At 38.3% G+C, this 17,772-nt stretch overlaps 1 protein-coding gene across 2 annotated transcripts in view; it reads right to left on the reverse strand.

The window, feature by feature from the left end:
* tbl1xr1a (TBL1X/Y related 1a) overlaps positions 1 to 15,733 on the reverse strand; it is a 76,720-nt gene extending 60,987 nt beyond the window's left edge. For both annotated transcript variants that reach the window (XM_055185150.2, XM_055185149.2), the window contains exon 1: positions 15,387 to 15,733. The gene's annotated coding sequence lies outside the window, so the exon portion shown is untranslated. The remainder of the gene's footprint in view (positions 1 to 15,386) is intronic.
* Between the last annotated feature and the right edge of the window lie 2,039 nt (positions 15,734 to 17,772).

A 17,772-nucleotide genomic window follows, 5' to 3' on the forward strand; every position in this document is an offset into this window, starting at 1 on the left:
CATTATATGATCCATGTGTGTCTTGTGATCCATTAGATCCCTATTAAATGGTGATTAAATCTAGTGTGGAGATAAGCAGGAACAGAATTTTCTATATGGGCTACTTATATTCATTTCAGGCAACCAAAAATTCAAGACTAACTGCCTGAAGGGCTACAAGGGATTTCAAAATTTTGTGAGCCCTGTATGACATTGCGACGAATCATGTTGTCACCCCTTACAGCATTATTTCAGCATTTTGTTTGCACAGGGCACAGTACGGACTGATACCGGCAATATTACTGGGGCCCTATTGCCAGGAACGATATCAGGATTAAATCGAAATGTGTTTGTTTTCACACAGAAGGCCCTCAAAATGTTTCGCCAAGTTTATGGGATCAACGTGCTGTGTGAAAGGGGTTTAAGATGCATTACCATTCTCTAATCCTTGTCACTCTTGAGAATTGACAAATGCATCAATAACTCCAAACCCAAACCAAGGAGAATTATTAATTATAAACTTGATACAGTTCTTATCCTACAAATGCATTTGTGCAACTCAAAGCACCATGTACTGAGAAAAAAAGATGAGATCAACCAGTGATGGTCTTTGCCAAGAAAATTACACTGTTTTCTGATTCCAACTACTAGGCTATTTAAAATGAAGGATACAATACACAAGACGACACTTCCACTGACCCTCCTCCAAATTTGCTAAGGATGCAGTGTCTTCTTTGCAGGGAATCACACTACAGCCCTAGTAGCTGGTGCTCGGTTGCAATCCAATTTAACAAGAATGTCACTTTAGATTTGCAGCTTGTTGGCAGAGTTTCAAACTTTATAGCATATTCATTTTTTGGATGCCATCCTTGATGTTTAAAAGCAAATGTCAGTTTTCAAATAGGATTGAAGTCGCTGTGCAGCAGCGGAAAAATATTCAATCTTGCAGCACGCAGCAATCAACACCAGTAGGAACTGACATCGAAATAAATCACCCAGGTGTAAAAAGTTCTCGCTTCCCAGAGTTAATCCAAGTATCAGCTCTGACTGTATAAGATACAATATATCATTTGAGTTATTAGAATGCATGCAAGAACCAATGAGATTGAAGTTATCGCCATGTTTAAATACAAGTAGGATCTCTTTGTTTACATTGAAGTTTTACTAAATACGATCAAAATAGGGCTGAAACAATGCATTGACAACATAAATTTGTCTATTTGAATACGACGCATCAACTAATCATTCCTCTCCAGTGATGGTTTTGCATTTAAAAGATTTCTGGCCAGGATCACAAGCCTGTCAAGAGTTTCAGGCTCCAGGGATGAACGCCTAGTAGTATAGCTTAAGTTAAACTAGATCAGTAGTAAAATAAGCATCATGTAGCTTTCTTCCTTCTTTAAGCTTATATTTAATAAATGAACCACCTGCATAGGCAAACTACCTAATCTGACCCACTGGTGTATTTGCGATAGACAAATAGTCAGATAGTCAGGCTATGCCAAAATGTATTACTGCCCAGCCAGACGGGGTATTTTAAAAAGCGAAATAAGTTCCTTTCTTGATGAGAGTGGTTCACTCTTTTATAAATAAATCAAATATCATTAATGTTTTTCTAGAGTTTTAGTTTCATGCGCAAATAGCATTAAAAACAAAAGAGCATGATGATGATTCCCACATGGTCACATTACGCACCTGCAGCTAGTGTTGGGCGATATGACCCATTGTGAGATCGTCATATCATCAGCTGTGAGATTGCCGATACACGATAGTATCGGGGGGAAGGGCAATAGTTTACTCTTATTTATTTGTTCATTTTTACTCAATTATGACAAGCCACTTGATTGTTGGACAAAAATGAAGCTGATTTACTCTAAAACAACACTGTCACGACTGCAACCTTCTTAAAACTGAAGCCATTAATCAGAGCGCATCATTAAAGCCCAGGCGCTCATTACCTGCCTGCCAGGGAGCGGGAACAACACACTCACTGGTTAAATAACCTATCTAGTGCAAGGAAATAGCAGAGCCGCACGCATTACAAGCTTATGTGCGAGGAAGAGTCCGAATCATGCGCGTTACATAATAATAATCATCATCATCATCGCCAACTATCTTAAGGAAAGCCCGCTATTGGCTATATGTTTGACGTCTAACGACGCAACCCTACCTGCAGCTACCTGTATGAAAAAAACAGAATAAAATAAATAGGCCATCATATTACAGGGTTTCCCTCAGAAAATTTGTTAGTTAAGGTGGTAGGGTTGGGCAGGGGGTTGGTCCGAGGGCGTGGCAATCAAAGGGGCGGGGCGTATGTGTCATGATGAAAATGTAAATTTTTTTATTTAAAACACTCAAATAAAACTTAATTTTGAAGAAAATATGACAGAAAATGAACCCACACTAGATTATTAATGAATTAAATGTTTTTACCTCTAATGGGAATAGCTGCATGATGAAGTGAAACTAAAGGGTTAATAAACACAAACTGAAGCAGATGTTGTTGAACGTCTGGCAAACGATAATAGATGGCGCGAAGATTGTAATCTGATTATTTCCCACTATTAATTACATTATCTTAAAGGAGTGTAACTACTGTAGCATGTAAATAATGCACATAAATAAAGTGAGCAAGAGCGATCAACAATTATATCGAATCAACAGGCATGTGAAACCTAGCTAGCAGGTTGCTCAAACATCAAAATCACCAGCTAACTTACTTTAATTTTGTTCTCACGGACACGTGTTTTATCAACTACATGATGGACCATGTGTTTATCTCATTTCGGCCGTGTGGCGCGCGTGCACGTTCGCGAAGCGCATCCGCACTATTCTCCGAGATGTTTTATCAACTGGCTAGTTATCCTCCAGACAGTGACGGTCCGGACCACGTCTTTCTCATTTCCGCCTAAAGGCGCGTATCCCTGCTCGCTGTGTTTTTTTTTTTTTGGTACGACCTAGTTAAGGCGGTAGAGTTTCTAAGCTAGGCGGGCCGCCCGAACTGAAATGTGCTGCGGGAAACCCTGTATTAGCAAAACAAACTCAAACGGATGAGTTTCTTTGCTGTATATCTGCTGGAACCTCACTCAAAATGCTGCGCAATATAGACGGTTTCAGCAGTAACAACATAAACAAGCGGCTTTCGTGGTCATCACGTAAGTTCCAGTAAACTCCGCAAAGAATAAATAACAACAAAGTCCTTTTAAAGTGTTTTTTTAATATAACAAGCAAAATAAACAACACATAGATTACATCGGAATGCAAAACATTTGTTATTTTCGACGAGGTATTTGTTTAAAAGTTCAGTTTCAGCAACTACTCAGACCAATAAACAAACGCTTATCACGTCACCATACGAGCGCCCGAGTGCTCAAACCCGCTGACCACATAGCTGCATCTAGATCGCCACACAAAAAGTTTACATTACATGATATTTGTCCAAAATCATCGGTAATGTGAATTCTGAATTTACACTAGACTGCCAACAATACTCTATTTGGAAGGAACGAGAAAACAAGAGCATAAATGTGTTTACAAATCGCATGGCAAGAAAAAGTATGTGAAACCCTAGGAAATAACTAATTTTCTACGGTGATTTGCCAGAAAATGTGATCTGGTCCTAATCTAGGTCACAACAATAGACAAACACATTGTGCATAAGCTGACAACACACAAATATATATTTATATTAAATATAAATATTTCTAGTTTCTTGTGTCTTTTTTTAAAAGAGCCATTAAACATTCACAATGCTGGAGGAAAATATAAGTGAACCCATAGACTAATTACTTTAATAAAAGCTAATTTGTGTCTGAGATGACGAATCTGCACCGCATACTGAGCCACACAAAATCACAACAAAGGAAATTCCTTTACTGCGACAGCCCTAGTTGTAAACAAATAATAATGAATAATGAAAGACGAACATATCAAACTACCTATTTGGTTAACATTTCTTGAGTTTGTGCTAGCATAAGCGCACGTCTGTGTTTGATATCTAGGAGTTGACATAGACATGTATGCAACGTGTAAAACAAATGGTAATCAATCAAAACATGGTTAATTTTCTATGGGAAGAGAAGGACACTTGAAGCAGACAGTGAGATTGTGTTTTATCTGTTTTCAGACAGAACAGCAGGGAACTTTAACGCTAAACTTGGAGACAACATTAATACTTCTTTGAAAGGCCGATGCGCACAAAGCTTTACATAAAATGTATTTATAGAAAAAAAACAGTACAAGAAAACTAACAGTAGTAGAGACATAGTAAAAAAAACAACAGGCTATGCAAATAAGGTAAAAGGTAAAGACAGCATAAAAATGCTAAAACACATGTTAGTTTATATTCTGTAAATACACTTAATACGCATTTGCAGGTGGCTGCATGTTGATTTTTTTGTGTGTTTTGCCAACAGCAACAGTTGAGTGCTTACGCCCCTTGCCGCCACAAATGAAAAAAATCCTAGAGGAAACACTGTATATAGATGATTTAATCGGATGCAGTCACAGTTACGCGCCTGGCTCGAAGATAACTTCCTGTCTGGGTTTGCTTATGGGTCTGGCTAATGACTAAACAGACCTTTGGAACAAATACTTTGTCAAAAATAAAAATGTTACAGTTCCCTAAAGACAAGGGGAGACGGCAAGCACAGATTACCACTTTGCAAAGCGAGGTTTGGCAGCCAGGCAAGAATTCAAGAATCTGTAGCACACATTGTATACATTAATTTTACACAGCAATGTTAGCTCAGTGTAGTATTTGATAAGCCTTACCTATGATTTGAATGAAGGTAACTTACTTGTTATTTATTTTGCTTTTTATCAGAAAAAAACTAGCCTGACGTTGTCATACTCAATTCTAGTCAGAATTTGAGTCTGATACCGCTCCATTGAGCTATAATTATGAGGCGTGTCTCAACCAAAAAATGCCTCTGCACTCAATTGGATAGACCTATGACCAGTCAAAGCTACAATGACACACACTACAAGTCTTGAGTTAGCGAACGTACATCAACACCTACTATGTTTACAACATTTCATTTATATCACATTAAGTCATACAGTAAGACTATCTCTTACCATTTGTACATTAGTTGAACTTCATCCACGACGATACCCATTACGTTTGCTTGAAAAATATCGGAGCCTAGCATTTGATTGGTCGACCAGCTTTGGGTCGAGCATAGTAGCTCCTCAACGGTGAATCCCCAGACCGATCTTCCCGTTTCTCAAAATGTTGTGGGCGGGGCTAAGATCGGCTGGCACCCAGGCTAAAAAAAACTAGTCTAAAGGGACTCTGTTGTTATTTATTCTTTGGGGAAGTCCACCAGAAGTTAAGTTTGGGCCATTTGTTTATGTTGCTGCATACTAAAACCATCTATATATCTATCCATCCACCTATCTGCTGCTGAACACACCCTTTTAATTCCATTTTAGCTCAATATTAATGTAAATATCAAATAAAAACAATTGCACTTAGCCTATGCAATCAAATGATGAAGTAAACAAATGAAAAGTTTTACCTAAAAAAAACTGCACTTAAGCTGAATTTGAATGTTTACAACATTTTAAAAATATTTCCTGCTGAGGTTTTGTCTTTGACACTTCCCTCACTTAATTCTTTAAACAAACAACATGTGTCCTCTATACTAGGAAAAGCACTTCTAACCGCTGCAAATTCACATGTTGAACTTGACCTTCAGGTCACACACAACAAAGCTATACAACCGCCTCTGGTTGGGGGGAAGGGTGCAGCAGAGGTTTTATCTGTCTGACGGAGCAGGAAAAGACAAATGAACAGCTAATGCACGAGTCAGGCTAAAGACTAGCTTCAGTTCTCCCCTCCCCCAAACATTACCACCAAACCCCACTTAAACACGCTTTCCTGTGTAGAAATTTCCAAAATACAGACTTCTCTTTGCTAAAGACCCGCTAGACACATGTTGATTTTGCATTTCTATTTCCAAAGATTCTTCGATACTGAAATCACCAATAAATAAAATCTGAACTCTTAAACAGAGGCTTGTGCACAATACCAAAACCACCATGTACATTAGTTTCAAATCATCAGTCACCACAGAAAGTGTTTATTTGTCACCCAAGACATTGATACCGAGGTACCGAATGGTACCAAAGCCAAAATCCCCCTTTAAATGTCAAACCATTAAATACTTTCCTCATTCAGCCACAAACCTTAATAGTCAACATCCTTCAACAGCCTGCATTAACTAAACTTTCATAATTTATTTCCAGCCTCTGACAGCTGGTTTGTACTTGCTGAACAACTGCAGGGTTGAACAACTTTGACTTAGTACACAGAAAGGAAACAGCGTTATTTATTAATGACACTCTGAAAAGTTTAAATCCTGGGTAAAAAATATCTGATTATAATCGATCTGAATCGATTCTTAATGTCTGTGCTTTAGAGAACGTTATAGATTATTATCTGTAGTGTACTTCGCATCATGTCCTGAAGATGTCACAATCTTTCGAACTACTCCACTTAACACAAAAACAAAACAAAAACAAAGAAGAGACAGGATCGTGGCGGAAGGTCACAATAACCATTAAAAGCCAGTGCCAGCTAAAATTTTGTGTTCAAATGCACTGGTAAAAACTAGGTCGACAAAACCACTGTTCTTTGCAAGCTGCTTACAATAGCTACGATTCTGCAAAAACAAAACAAACTTATGAAACCACCTGTCGAGATGACAAGCTGACGTGCTTGATTTTTGTGATTTTAGACAGCAGCAGCTAGACCTTGCATTTGCCAACAAACTGCAGCGAGACTCACCTCATGCTAAGAAAATAACAGACGCCATAGCAATGCTAATTTGCAAGAATTTACGCCCATATAGCATAGTTGAGAATGTGCTTTCAATATCTTATTAAAGGTCACGTTTTTCATGTGTTTTCGAAGCCTTGATTGTGTTAACGGTGCGCAATATAACATGTGTTCATGTTTCGTGTTAAAAAAAAATGCTATATTTTCACACAATATACTTCTCTTTACCGCCGTTTTCACGGTCTTAAAAACGGACTGATGTCTTCTTTGTTCTATGAACTCCCTTCTTCAGAAATACGTAACGAGTTCTGATTGTGTAGCGTTTTTAGTGTGTTGTGATTCAACCAGCAGCTTAGCTTAGCCAGAGTCTTTCGAGCTTAGCTGGTGACTCACGTATTCCTGTGGGTGGAGTTTAGTCAAAAATTGGAAAGTAGAAGGCTGTAGTCCAAACCAGCTGTTCACTGTAGGCTTTGAAAGGCGAATTCTGTTAAAAAAATATATCGCCTGGCAGTGAACTTTGAGCTTTATCATTTTGCAGGTATTATTTATGCTCTAATAGCAACATTACACATTAATTAGGGTTTTCAAATGTACCACGTCTTTGTGTCTACCAAGAGAATGAGCACCGGGATGAAAGGAAAAAACACATTAAAAGTGTCGGCTGGATTCATTAGAGTTCAAGCAGGTGAGCTTCAGTTTTAATTGCATTTGCATTATGAGTGTTTAACGTTGGATTAAAATAAACCATCGTTTGTAAACTTATAGTAAGTACAGTACCAGCGGGGTTAACGCTCATTCAGTCAGGTGTTCTTAAAGGCGCTCTAAGCGAATCTGTGTGACGTCACTTCTTGTTGACGTTCGAAGTGTTGTCAAACAAAACGGAACGTAGCTAACTCCTCCCCCTCCCTCCCTTCTGTTCTTTCTGAAAGAGTCATGAACGCGCCCAACCCCCACTCTAGTGCTGCAACGACGAGTCAACGCATTTTACGCATGCCAACGTATTTCCGTAGTTGACGTAATCGATGACGTCGACGCGTCGTTGCAGCACTAAACAATAACCTTTTAATGCTCTGTCAGTAAAGTAAGTTAGGGCTGTCACAATGATTAAATAATCATCTGATCACGATTGTTTGACCTCATTGAGATGATTTCCGATCACCACAATGATTGCACATCTCTCTAAAAACACAAGGGGGAGCTGCAGCGCCTGTATAAAGGAGACACTATCAGATGGCGCTCCTTAATTGAAAGCGTAACGCGATGCATTGCAAAGCCATTCAATACAGTGGAAAAAACTGCATTTAAAGTAATGCTGCAAAACTTTGATAAGCAGTATGAACTGCCAGGTAAAACATACATTTCCATAACAGCAATTCCTAATTTAGGGAAGTGAAGGATGCTATTCTTAAGGATCTGTAAGGAATTCGTTTTTTTGCAGCCACTACAGACATGTGGTCCAGTACTAATATGACCTTATTAGGATTGGCTTATTTTTAGACACTTTATTGTATTTATATCTTATGAACAATTTTTTGAAAGACATATTTATTAAATAATTACTTTTGCATATGCGTTATGTGTATTAATATTTACTGCCAGGTAAACCTTGCAAAATATTTAATTTAAATAATTACAACAATGTGTGAAAATTATTTCATGAACAAACAAAAAAATGTACGAGAATGAAATGTCAAAGCAATAAAACAGTCAATTAGTCATCATAACCGTAAAAAATTTTTAGGCAATAAAAGTCAGCCAAATTTCATAATCGTGATTCATGACAGCCCTATAAGTTACTGTCTCACAATGGTACAAGTTGGTAGTGTTTTCCAGGGCTCAACGCAAATAATTTTTTATACTGGCCCAGTCGGGGCAAGTGGTTCAGGTTTTTACTTGCCCTACCATAATTTTCACTGGCCTAACTTTTCTGCTTTACCTGTAAACTGACAGCAAACTGTGCAAAATATTGCTTCATTTTTTTGTCGTGCTTTACCCAAGTAAATTTCTGCTTCCTAGATGTTAAATAATATACATTGATAAAAATATATTTTAGTGACTGAGGGTGAACCACTGGCCTGATCGGGCAAGTAACAATAATTTTTACTGGCCCGAACATCTCTCACGCTTGCCCTGGGCCACTGGGCAGTCCTTTATGTTGAGCCCTGTTTTCCATATAACACAACTCCTTAACACTTCAGTTTAACAGTAACTAAAATAATTTGCACAGTGATGCTCGGTTGAGTCATTTGTTTACTTTTGGGCTGTACATCACCAGCAGCTAGCATCTCCTCCTCGCGTACCTTTACAGCATGGTTGTACTTGTGTCGACCATGCTGCTCTTGCTCTCAGGTGTTGTTGCTGTGCGCGTTAGGAAAAGTAAATACGTCATCGCATTGCTATATCATTTATATCGCAAAATGACTTTTTATCATATAAAAAATTATCCGGGTGTTATCATGGACAGTACGATACGGCACACCCCTACAAAACCTAACCATACAAATCAGACAAAGTGGACAAAATTCCCAGCCCTAATAGAAAAATGCTAAACGCATTATGAGATGACATAATTGGCAAAAATCAGAGTCCTTATGATTAAACCTGCATTTAAAATTACTTGTGTTACAACCTGGTAAAGAAAAGGGGGATAGCCACCTTACAGATATTTTACTTCCACTTACGGTTACATCTGTGTTTCGCTGAACCCGAGTCAACATAGACAAAAGTAAACAGCCAGAGGTCAGACAAGATAAAAAGATTCATTACTCTGAGTTGTATTCTAGCGCCACTTCCTAAATCTAAAAGCGGTTTTACCGTTTCATTTTTTATGCTAGTTCATTTAGAAATGTGTCACCATTTTAGAGTACCTACATTAAAGCCAAATACATTAACAATGTTTCCAATATGCAGTCTAGATTGCAAAAAAAGCAATTACCAAAATACCCAGCTATTCAAGCAATCTTCTGATCTGATTCCTATAAATCATAATATACTATTTTAATACTTGGATAATCAAAACCCCAAAACGGCATACATCAGCACATTTAAAATCAGTATAACTGATCTTAATTTGGACAGCTATCAGTTTCTGGGAATCATCCACAGAGAAAAGCTATCACAACACGGACATCTGCCTCTTCCCCACAAACTTGATCCATGATAACACAGATAGATTTGGTGTTGGAAAACGGCTTTATCAGATTAGCTGTCGAATTTTGCAAAACCAGAGCCTCTAGTCTAGCACAACAACACAGCAACAGTGGCTTTTCCAATAGTGTGAGGTTGGGGTGAGACAATATATCAATGTCATTCTGTGACATTAAGGCTTACACAGCAAACAACAAAGAAAAGTAAACAGGTCACCATTAAAGCTAGGCTGCCTCGGCTATGTTATATCTTGTACTGTAAAATTCAAAAGACAAGCAAGGCATATCTATTAGTAGCTATGACCTAAAGTCCAATTTATAGTCGTGCGTAAGGTCTACACCATAGGTTATCTGTAGCCTCTGTGTAACCTGACGTGCACCTCTGCAAATTTTTTAACAGCGCGTCAGATCTACGCGGGCCGCAAGCGCTGTGATTGGTCCACTATAACTTCTCCCGTCAGGTAAAAAACTGCGTCATAGGTATTTCCGTTTTCGACATTGAGAACAAAGACCAAGTTGAGGAGTGATTTAACTCAAACTGCAACATTAGTCCCTGTCATCTCAAAACATACACAACAAGTTGCTGTTTCTCCTTCGTTTGTGGGTAACACCCGTGGATACAGCTATCTGCATGTGTGTTTGCACGTCAACGCGGATGACAACGCAAAAGTAAATAAAAACCGACACACAACCTACACCGCCCTGGCTACGCCGTAGCACCTACGCGCAACTATTATGAGCCCTTAAGCAGAGTGGGGGAGGGGATATTTGGGAAACAAGAAAATAATTTAATCAAAACTGAAACTAAAACCTATAGACGGTTTTAGTAGTAACAACATAAGCAAGCGGCGTCCATGGTCAACACGTAACTTCCGGTAAAGTCCGCTAAGAATAAATAACAACAAAGTACTTTAAACATAGTTTATAACAAGCAAAATAACAACACGTAGATTACCTAGGAAACCAAAACATTTGTTATTTTCGGCGAGGTATTTGTTCAAGAGTTCAGTTTAGCAACTAGTCAGACCATTAAAAAAACTGAAACCGGAAGTAAAGTTCGGTCCGAAATTTGGATGCACATTCTTGCCTTCATGCAGGAGTTGATCCACACGCACGAGAGAGAGAGAGATGCTTCTGATAATGTTGTCATTTTCTAGTTTATTTCATCAAAACCGCATCTCTGCTATTCCGCTATAAGAAGTAAAGTACTTGGCATGTACTCAAGGATTTTTTTTAACTCCTCAAAAAGAATGGAGTAATGATGACAGCCCTTAATTCAACGTAGAGATAGTCCTCCTAACACACATTTAAAGTGTTATTAAAAAATGTTTTTAGCAGGTAGGTCTTTTCAACTTTATCATCTTAAAAGTAGATTGCCACACAAAAAGGCTGGACACCCCTGATTTAATGTTTATGCTTAAAAAAGTGATAGCTGCTAATTGTGTTTGTTGATTTTCAAAAAATAAAACTTGTTAAAATGTTTTCAGTGTGATGTATCAGTTCTTTTTGAACGTTTCCATCTCAATTTAAGAAAACCATGACAATATTGATAACCGTGATAACTTTGGTCACGATATCATGATATAAAATTTTCTAACCGTCCCATCCCTAACCGCACGTGCGTCCGATGAAACCGTCTATAGGTCCCAGTACAAGCAGCAGCCGCCTTATACGCTAACCATTCAAAACGTAAAACACACAAATTGGGGAACAGCTTTGTTCATGCACAGCAGGGTGAGTGAAATTTGTGAAAATAATCTAATAATTATAAATCAAACAGCTTATCCATAAATTTTGTGGAATAACACAATACATTAGCCTGACCACTGGTACTCAGGGGTAGGCCGTCTTTTAACAAAATGCTAAAATATGTTTTAAAGTATGTCAGTCATCCTCCGTCTTGCCTTTAATCATCTTATTTTACATTAATCATGGAAATACGGCTCTGTGCAGTTAATGCTGCCTCATCTGAAAGCAGTTGATGGTGATTTAATACTAATCAAGGCACCGGCATTACTGACGAGATGCGTGTGATATCACATGCGATTTATTGTGCAGCCCTATCCTATTATATTCCTAAAATAGGAAATATACCAATATATTGCCTTGCTTTAAAGCATTGCAACATATTGCTTCGCAAACCAAGCATCGTAATACGTATCGTGTATCGACAATAGTCAGACATATGTCCGATAGCGATAGTGATAGTTATTATTATCACCATCATAGTTTCACATTTACATGCGCATTGTGTGCTTTCCATGCATGAAAGGGTTTGTGGACTTCACTTTGTGCGAGAGAGCTTGTTACGTCTGTAAATTTCTTCTCGCACGCAACTGGACTTGTAATACGCTTGGATTAATGGCATCAGTATCAGTATTAAGAAGGTTGCGGTCGGGACAGTGTTGCCCTTACGGTACATTCACACAGGGCGAAAGCGTTAAAAGGCTTGTCTGAATTGTGGCCAACAGCCAATCACTGTGGCCGCAACACATTCTCAGGTCTTCCATGAACGTAATTGGCTGGCTCTGCCTAGGTTATTTGCATAAGGCGATCTGATTGGCTGACGCACACGTCGCCGCTTAAAAAGTTCAGAAATGTTCAACTTCTGCTGTGAGCAACGGCACTGATGCGTCTCTTACGCCCACATGTGAATGTACCGTTAGAGTAAATCAGCTTCTATAAATTAATAAAAATAAACAAATAAGCAAGTAAACAGTGAATAATGGGTAACTAATATGCTAGGGCTGTAATGATTAATCATGCAAATGCACGTTTTTTTCTCAATTAATGAATTTGAATGAATTACGGTGAAATCCCGACACATCCCAAAGCCAGGGGGCGCTCTCCTGTAGAAACTCTCTTTGTGCCACAGAAGAAGTAGCATTACAAATGCTATTCCAGGAAATGTCTACAGGAATATTTATTTCGCTGTTCTTCAAATTGTTTCAGGTATTTTCAGGATAATAAAGAATATTTTGAATGATTTTGTTTAACGAGTGTTGCTTTTTAAATGCACATTATAAACAACCCCGACTAATAATGATTTTAGATTTCCTACTGACCAAATGCCATAGTACACGCACAAGCTGTGCATGAAACACAGAATCGCATCCTTGCGATTCAGAATCGATTTCAGACAAGAATTTTTAATGGGACACACGATTAATCGTTACAGCCCTATAATATACGGTCAAGTTCGATCATTTACGTCTGCGGAGCCGCATGCAAAAGCAACACTCCAAAATGACGAACTTTTCGCCACCCACAACAATTGTGAAAGGCTTTAGAAAAGTCAAAGCAGAGCACGAAACACTGATAATTTACCATTAACTACAAGCTAGAGACATGCTAAAAACATGAAATAAATTATGAAGTTGTATATCCTACAATCAAACCATAAAATATGTTTTTATTATGCCTATAACATGAAGCAACTTTGTAAACAAAAAAGGCAGCATACCATAAATATCATCAAAAATATCTCACCAGCAACACAGTGTCGTTTTTCATATTTTTTCACATATTTTTGTGGACCTCATTGGAAAACCAATACCACAAGATCCCAAATATCTTGTTTTGGTTTGTTTGTTTACTAGTTGCCCTACTTATTTGACACGATCGCTGTGTCTGGCCAACCACAAAAAAAGACAACAGTTCAAACAAGATCATCGCAGCTTTACAAAGAAAAGCCAAAAAGATGCACTTGCGCAAATAAATGTCAACTTTACAAGTTACGCCTTTATGTTTATAATCAATTATTGTGTCAATACTGCATCAACCACAAACCCACTGCATAACTAGACAATAATTACAGCCATTTCTCAATGACTTTGCAAAAAATAAGACAGGCCTTCTTCAAAAAAAGCCCAAACTGGCATTTTCAAGCTCACAACACCATCTGCCCATTTCATGTCTAGCACACAACCTTGGGGCTCTACAGAAACAGGGTCAATGTGACTGCACCCCAACGAAGCACACAAATGTCACGATTCAACACGTTGACCAAACCGCTGCAATTTGGCTCGATGAAGGTGAGCAGAGAGGGGAAAAGATGAGAAAAAAGCCCAATAGTTCAGATACGAATCCCTCCCATCCCCCACATCTTGCTTCAATCCACTCACAAGCACAACAGTTACATAACCGTGCCACTCTTCTACTTAGGGAAAGATGCAGATTTCGAACAGAAGAAGAGACTTCAGGTCAGGATATTACACGATTTACTTACAGAATCTGAATAACAGAAGCATAACTTTAATTTTATGTATAATTTTTTTATTATGTAGTCACGTATTATTACAGTACTCTTTAAAGTTTTGTCAAAAGGAGATCTAGGTTAACCTAACACAAATAAATGACTTTTTGGACTTGTGGTGTTAAAGTAGGTTACATGCGGGCTCTTACAATGGGAGTTTCCCAACACGCATGGCCTTCAGATTACACACACACATAGCTCTCTCTCTCTCTCTCTCGAGCGACCCATCCCCCACCACAGACTGAACACTAGTAAATACTGTGATCCAAATATGACAAGAAAACCTTTATTATCACTCACAATCTGTCCAATCGGTCATATAGACCACCATTATACACTGATTTACTGTGTTATTTAACAAATCTGTTAACTCTCATATCTTATCTTGGGTGTTTATGTTCATTGCAGTCACATGCATTTCATTTGACAATGGTTTGCAATGTCTGTCTATAGAATCAATGTAACTGATAAGAAATAACATATTTTATGTAACCGTTTATAAATTCCTGGTCTTATATTTGAACACATACTCTGTTAGTGTGAGTTGATCTCCCCTCCCCCACTCATATCTAGAGTAGTGCATTGCCCACAACACTGTCATGTGCTTCTTCTGTTGTACATGTACAGTCTTTATATAAACACTGAGTGTAATTTACATTAGATATTCACTTTAATATTTACTAAGTGAGTATATATTTAAACAAGTACTGGTGCTTTAAATGGGAGAATCACTTCCACAAAACAACAGAAATTACACTGAATACAGTAGATAAACTTTTATCAAATATAAATTCATACTATCTGTTTTATAACACTGTGTCACGTTTTATAAGTGTCACGTTAACATTAAAATACAATGCCAAAAGTACAAAGATGCTATTACTGTATTATTGACTGTAAAAGATGTCAATGTTGTAAATAAGTGTCTGATAAAATAATATTTTGTAAACATTTAACTACCAAACACTGAAGTGTTGCTGCATTTACACACACACACATACGCGCACACGCCCGCGCGCGCACTCTCTCTCTCACTCACTCACACACACACACACACACACACACTAGTGCCCATCCCCCCACACGGTAAGATCCTCTCAAATAAATGTCCTTGCCGAATTATAAATCGCTATACGTTATTATAAAATCACCAAAATATACATTAACACACCCGTGCTGCTAGATTATCGATATAACGATAAAAACGAACAAATACACTCACTTTAAGACCCGGATGAGCGCGAGGGGAGCCTTTCAGTGCTGAGCTGCTTGTGTGGAAATTCCTCCTCCACGACTATTTTGTGAAATAGCGCTTAAATAAAGCGTTATAAAGCCGGTTTGAGGCGACAGGTCGTCAGATAAATTCCCAAACGAGCGTCCGGTCCCGTTCGCATCGGCGTGGAGCTGGATAAAACCGTTTAAATATGATATTTAAGAGCGATTGAGGTACATTGTGAGGCTGTTTGCTAGTGGAGAAAGAGCCAAACGGTTCAGCAGCAGCCAACGGCTTCAGACACTCAAACACTGGAGAGCTGACCTGCCAAGCGAAAATGGGGGAGGCCTGGGCGGTTGTCTCTGCAGCTTTGTTGAAACTGAAGGAGGCACGCAGACGTCGCAATAACATATTTGCTCAATTAAAAACGAGATTTTATCTTCAGTCATAGATGTATTATTTTAACTAGTAACAATTTTATAATCTAGCATCAGCATGTGAGTTTGTGGGAGGAGTGTTACATAAATTGAGGGATTTTTATATTGTGTAGACAAAAACACGGATTCGGCTAAAATTGCAATATATGAAGATGTATATTGTTGGGTTATTTTTAAGGTTGCCTGAAATGTATGTTAATATGAAGTAACAGCAGCAATGAGAGTGCTTAAACACAACAATAATGTGTACAAGCACTGTATGTGTTATTTATGTTATTGTTTCTTTAAATAAAAAGGTTTATTTTTCAATCTTAAAGGAATAGTTTATTTAAATTCGAAAATTACCTTAGAACTGAATGTGTCTCATGACTGTTTGACACAAAACACACAAGAATGAGATTTGACATTATCGGCGTGCAGCCATTTTTTTTTTTTACAAATTTACAAATGCAATATAATATACATAACTGTATTATCAGTAGTGTATAAAGACCTTAAATAATGAACTGTATTGTTTTTATTACCTTATGCTGCGTTCAGACCAGCCGCGATAGAGGTGTCAAGTGCGAGTGATTTCAATCTTAAGTCAATGTAAAGACACGTTGACGTCCGTCTGGTAGTTTTGCGGCGCGAATGAGGCATTTAGCGCGGCGCGTTAGACGCGATTCCGCCTCATTCGTGCGAATGGTGCGAATTGAGCGTTACCGCGCAAACGTGCAAGTTGAAAATTTTTAACTTTGGCAAAATGCGTCACATTAACCAATCAGGAGCTTGCTGTAGTAGTGACGTGATTACAGGGAGCGAGCGGAGTCGCAGAAGCCCCTCCCATGATGCGAATTTCCATGTGAATGTCTCAATGACTAGAATTTCATGCGTGGCTTTCACACAAATGAAGCGAGTAAACTCAAAATGTTCAAGTGGCAAATTAGAAGCCGTAGATGCGAATTTGACGCCTCAAACGCGGCTGGTGTGAACCCATGGTTAGAATAAGATGTTTTATCTACATAAACTGCGGGTCCCCTTACATGGAAGTCGCTGTCTTGTTTCTACAGTAGCCCTAAATGGACAATCTGCTCTATAGAGCCCATTTTGTCCCTACATTGTCTCAGACGACGACATGTTGTCCTGTGGCAGCTACTGTAGCTTCTCACTGCGTTTCGAAATTGAGGTTTATTGTAATTCACAATCTCACAGCTAGATGCTGCTAAAAATACACATTACCCATTTAAAACTATCCATCAATAATGACTGTTTCTCAATCAGCTCCCTAGCCCCCGAGGTCGTGGATCAGTATATTGTGTATATGGGTTCGGGCAATGGTAAGGACCCTAGCTCACTTCACATTGGGACACTATTCACTTATTTTCCTGTGACGTGACTGCTTTAGCGCATTGGGATAATTAACAGCTGTTATTCATCATTATAAAACGGCTCGTTCTGGTTCTTCATTCTGATTGGTTGAAACGCGTTCTAAGCCGTGATAAAATACCCCGGTAACCCCACGGTTCAGACCGCTTTACAGAAGTATCACTGTGCCAATGTTGCTACATACTGATTTATGAAAATAAACACCACAGTCTTTAATCATTTTTTAATTTTTCTACATTTGCACAATTATGGCGATATCCAAATAAATGTCAATAAATATTGTTGAGTCATTTCGTCAATAAAGAGAAAACGTTGTCTGAGGAGTTTCTAAATCAAGTTCATACGTCCGCTATTATCCACTAGATGGCGATCTTACCCAACTTAAACACTGACGCATTCACTCGACTCGTGACGTGTAAGTTTTGATGGCTCTGAATCTGATCTCTTACAAAAGTTCTTGGAATTATCTCCGCTTTAGCTGAAAATTTGAGAGGTGATAATAACTGATAAGAGAACAAATGAAGGTAGGATGAACCTTTTTTTTTTTTTTGAAAGCGGATGGTATGTTCTTTCATTTGATATTTTATGTT

The sequence above is a fragment of the Misgurnus anguillicaudatus genome, chromosome 14 (genome assembly GCF_027580225.2).
Source record: "Misgurnus anguillicaudatus chromosome 14, ASM2758022v2, whole genome shotgun sequence".
Classification (NCBI taxonomy): domain Eukaryota; kingdom Metazoa; phylum Chordata; class Actinopteri; order Cypriniformes; family Cobitidae; genus Misgurnus; species Misgurnus anguillicaudatus.